This window comes from Castor canadensis, chromosome 5 (assembly GCF_047511655.1).
Source record: "Castor canadensis chromosome 5, mCasCan1.hap1v2, whole genome shotgun sequence".
Classification (NCBI taxonomy): domain Eukaryota; kingdom Metazoa; phylum Chordata; class Mammalia; order Rodentia; family Castoridae; genus Castor; species Castor canadensis.
The window spans coordinates 24,670,512-24,676,011 of record NC_133390.1 but is presented as its reverse complement, the minus strand read 5'-3'; the positions used below and the strand labels follow the sequence as shown (position 1 = coordinate 24,676,011).

Here is a 5,500-nt window from a genome sequence, read left to right as displayed (position 1 = left end):
GTAATCCCAGGATTTAGGAGACAGAGGGAAGAGGATTGCAAGATTTAGACAAGCCTAACCTATACAACAAGATGCTGTTTTTTTTTAGAAAGAGAATTTTAAACAGAGTCAAAAGAATGGATATTAGTTATCTGTCCACTTCCAGGGCAAGGAAAAAACTTCCTTCCTCACAAGATCAAGGCTATGGCTAGGAAGTGAGGAGGCATGCCCAGTACCCAAGCCTTGGGGAGACAGGGTCCATGGTCAGCACTCAGCTAGAGGCAAGTGCAACTCTTGGGCCACAGGACCTGATGACCATGGGAGCACTGGTTCTGGAACAAGTTCTCATCTTCCAAGAAATGGCATCTTTTTGTCTGCAGCAGCTGGCTGGAGCAAGTTTTCAGGAAGGTATGTGTCTGGGACATCCAAGGGCAGCCTTTGGCCCTTCCTTTCTCCTTGTCATACTATGACACTGAGGAAAGGCCATGGTTTGGCAATGGAGCAACAGTCTTCATCCCGATAAAGCTCAGTGGCTTGTAGGGTGACAGGAGAGGAGAGACACTAACTTGGGAAGAGTCTTGATCTTTCAGCTTCTGCCCCCTCAAACACTGAGTATCCAGGGAACTGCAAAACACACACACACACACACACACACACACACACACACACACACATATTCACTAACACAAACACACACCTCAGGAACCCAACTCAGGCAGTGGGTGATTCTGGATATCATTGGTCTGATTTGCCCACCTGACATCTGACCTGCCCTAAAGTTCTTTCCAATCACTATTTCCAGGACCCATTTGGTGAGATGCTCCAGCTTCTGTTTGATACATCAGGCTGATCAGAAAGGCACAATATAGCAAGTCCCCTACTGGGATGGCCATTGCTTAGAAGCAGAAAGGCTAAGGGGCCCGCAGCTGTCCAAGACTGGTGTAGACATCGTCTGTTCCACTCAGTTCCTCAAAAATTGGGATCAGGTTCAACAACTCAGTATCTGCCATGTCATCAAACCAGGACTGCACAGGCACTGCATTCTCTGGATGGAAGATGTAAGAAGCAGGCTGGTTGTCCAGGATGAGGGTTTTCCTCAGGTCCCTCTCTAGGCGGCTAAGGTCCTTGACATAGAAACCCTGGTGGAACACACAGGATTCCCAGAACAGGCGGTCCCAAAATACTCCACACTGGTCCAGCAGGTCTGTCACAGGATCAGCATACTTGGCCAGACTGGCAGTGAAGAGAACACATTCAAAGAGTTCCCCCATTCGTCTCAGGAACTCATTCACATAAGGCCTCTTGAGCACATATACCTGGTGAGTGGTCCCTTCAATCTCTACAGGCACTATGAAGTCAGCATTGTTGATTGGCTTAAAGGAGCTATGCACAAGGATTTCATCCAGGTCAATGACCACACAGATACTTCCTTGATCTTCCTTTGTCACCTCTGGCAGCAGACAGGCCCCAGGGATCTGATAAAACTGGTACTGGAGACACTGGAGGAGATCCTACTTAGCAATGGTGTTGGCTTCCTCCTTGTGAGCGGTGAGCTCAGTAGAAGAACTTTACTAACCAACATGCTGGGAGGGAAAACAGCAGAAAAGGGTCTTGAAGATGTTATGTCCACGTGGCTTCTTAGGAGAGGACTTGGAGACCAGGCCTTGCTTGGTGAGCACCAGGGCATCTTCCCGCCATGCCTGGGTGATGATGGAGCCATGTTCCATCTAACAATCAACAAGATGCTGTTTCAATTAAAAAAAAAAAAAGCCAGGAGTAGTGGTACTCTGTAGGCAGAGGCAGGAGGATCTCATTCAATGCTAGCCCAGGCAAACTTATAATTACCTTATTTCGATGACGCAAATTAAAAACAAAATGATGGGGGTGTGGATCAAGTTGTAGAGCACTTGCCAAGCAAGAACAAGGCTAAGGATTCAACTCTGAATGATATTAGCAATGCATTGAGTAAAAACTGTAAAACTCTGATACTTTCTGTTAAGTATGTATTAAAGAAGGAAAATATGTTGCCTTCTCAGTATTCTATACATATTGATTATCCCTTATCTGAAATGATTGGGATAATTGCATATACATAATGCAATATATTGGGAATGGCACCAAAATTTAAAAATGAAATTCATTTATGTTACACATATACCTTATACACATGCCTTTAAATTAATTTCATGGAATATTTTAAATAATTTTGTGTATGAAACAAGTTTTATAGTGTGGATGGTCTAAGAATGGTTCATTACAATGCATTAAATTTCTTCTGCATCCACAGAATCTCTCTTGGAAAAGTATTGTGAAGAAGAAGTTGGAACGGAATAATGTTCTCTTCCTCCAATAATAAGTTAGTTTTTTTATAGATGGTGAGATCATTTAGGAGATTGTTCAGTGGTCCAGACAAGAGGTGATGCATTAGGAGAGTGACAGTGAGGATGGTGACAGATATACTTAATGGGCATAATCGATAGGATATGGTGCCCACATAGATCCGAGGATAAGAAAGAAGAAAGAGTTCAGGTTGACACAGGGATAATAACTCTAGTAAATGGTGATGGTTTTTTCTAAGTTAGGGAACAGAAGAGAAAGACAAATGCATTTTGCACAAAGGTGGTTTTACTTGCTGAATTTAATAAAGTTTAGTTTTAGGGATCTGCAGGACAGGCAGACAAACATTTGCAGTAGAAATCTGGGTGGCTGGCTAAATTGAAATGGATGGTGAATAGTGAAGACAACACATGCAGATGTTTTTCTCAGGTAATTTTCAGAAGAAATTGGGCAAAAAAGTGATGAGACCATGGCTTCAAGTTGTGTGTTCAAAAATCAGAGATAAGGGCAAAATAGTTTCTGCCTGATAGTGAGGGAGGCGGGGAAGGGGGAGAAATGACTGAAACATTGTATGCACATATGAATAAAAGAAAAAAATATATATAAAATAAAACCCTAAAAAAGAGATGTATGTTCAAGGAAAGGTTACATTTTTAATTATTCAAGAATTATAAACATGTTCTTGTATGTTTCAATATACAAGTAAATAGAACCATATAGAGGGACCGTTGAAAAACTCCAGAAAATAAATTATATAGTTTAATAAAGTCGTTGCAAAATCAGTAGGCAATTTAGTCTAGGACATCCATGAGGAAATTAGCTTTTAGTAGAAAAGCAATTTCTCTCATTGTTACAAGAAGAAGGGAGGAAATATCAGGTAGGTGTGTATTCAATCCAGTCTTAGATAATTGTTAAGAGATAAAAAGATTGCCATCTGATAGCATATTCTTTGTGAATAAGAGTCAAGGCTGATGATGGAATTAATTTGAAAATGTTGCAGGGAGACAGACTACCTAGCAGATTAAGAGAAGGACTTGTTGGGCAGTTTTGAGGACCCACAATTAATGAGATTTCCTTAAGCCAAGATATTTTATTGGATTTTCTCCAGGAGAAGATCATAGATAGCACGTAGATAAAGAAAAGTAATAAAATTCAGTAAAAGGGTCCTCATTTAATCTCAGAATCTTTTATACTTTTCCCTATGAGACACTATTGTGAAATCTATCTTAAAGTGATAATACTCATATATAAAGCTGCCTTTAACATAAATCTGGTAAAGTCTAATTTCAAGGATCATTTTAATAACACATTTTTGTGTCAACTAACCAACTCATTGTGCCTAGTTACTTAGTCATGCTTTTTTATTGATTTGGGTTTTTTTTAACATGGATCTTAGAGGTTAACACTTAAGTTGGTGGAAATGAATAAAGCATATTGATTTCCGTAATGTCACTTGGACCACATCCAATCAGTTGAAGACCAATATAGAACAAAAGGCTGACCTCTTCTGAGCAAGAAGTAATTCCACCTTCAGAGAACATTCAGAGGAACATTGACTCTTCCCTAGTCTTCAGCCTATCAGCCTATCCTTGAGATTTTAGACTTGCCATCCATCACTATATCATTTATATTATATCGTATTATATTTTATTAAGTATATTATATTCTAAATTATATATGGTATATATTACACATATATATTCTATATATATGCAGACACACACACATCCTGTTGTTTTTGTGTATGTGGAGAAGCCCTATTCCTACTAACAGCACACTTAAAAGTTTGCATATATATCTGGTTTTCATTACCTGGTTTGCTTCACTTGAAATAGAGAATCATATTTCATTTTGTAATTTTTACATAAAAATGCAAATGTCAATGTAGAAATATTTTATCAATGCAATTAAAATGTTTGCTCCAGAAGATAAATATTCTTATTTCTCTTAGATTTTCTCTGTTATTTTTTATCCTCAATTTCATAATTCATTTGAAATAAAACTTGTTCAAATACTGCTCCTACTTCTAAAGACTAAACAGGTAAACTATTTTGATTCTTAATTATTTTAATTATTATAACATTTAGCTTATAAGAAAGAGATGACAAAATTTTAAAATGCTAAAAGATAGAAACCATTGTCATAAAAGTCAGTCATACACTGTGTATATATGATAAGTACATTTTGATATTTATTATCTTTTAACAACTTCCAGAAAACAATTAATAATTTCTCTGGTGACAATAAAAAAGGAGTGATGGAACTCTGACCCATATGTTGTTCATAAGCAAAATAATTTATGAGTTTATTTAATATATTGTATAATTATTGTTTGAAAATCACCAATCTATGAAAGCATGAAAAATTCATCAGAAAAATGTAGTAATTTCACCTATACAAAATTTGTCATAATTAATTCCTTAAAATAAATCATTTTCATTAAAATTATATTACTTTTCATGCTTCAGCATTAAACTTTGACAAGCAACATTGTATTTTAATTTATTCTTTAATGTATTAATAAATGAAAGTAAAAAGTTATGGTACTTTGAATATTACTCTCTCATCTATGTAAAATTGTTTGTTTGTAAACCATTTGTTTTTGCAAAGTAATCAACTTTTACCAGGCACCTTCCAAAAATTACATTCATTTCTGGATGTCTTTTCATGTATTCTCACTTATTTCATAAGCTTAATATTTTATTTAGAATCTATTCATTAGTTTCCAATTCATGACATTGAAGGTAGAAATATTATTTCACTAATATTTTGTCTGGTTTTCTAAGAATAAAACATTTACCTTTACTCCTAGTTTTCATAGCCTCATTATGCTAATTTAGTGGTAAGCTCAATTGTTTAATACATAAAATATTTTTGCAAAAGTATGCTCACTACATTTCCCTAGTTTTTCTCAAGAAGTAGAGGCTATTTTTTTTTTTTTTTCTGGTACCGGGGCTCGAACTCAGGCTCTCATGTTTGCAAGGCAGGCACTCTACCACTTGAATCACTCTCCCAGCAGAAGAAACAGATGATAATTGGTTGGCAACAAATTTGTTAGCAAAAAACGTTCTGGGAAGACTGATGTTCACTTAATACGCAGAGAATTTGCAGCTGCTTCACATTTGAAACATCTTTCAAAATATTTTGATAATACTTTTCCACGTACCCAGAGCAGGATTTCTGG

The 5,500-nt window shown here is 36.6% G+C and overlaps 1 pseudogene; it reads right to left on the bottom strand.

Moving 5' to 3' along the window:
* Positions 1 to 627: 627 nt before the first annotated feature.
* Positions 628 to 1,709, bottom strand: LOC109678500 (carboxy-terminal domain RNA polymerase II polypeptide A small phosphatase 2 pseudogene; annotated as a pseudogene).
* Between the last annotated feature and the right edge of the window lie 3,791 nt (positions 1,710 to 5,500).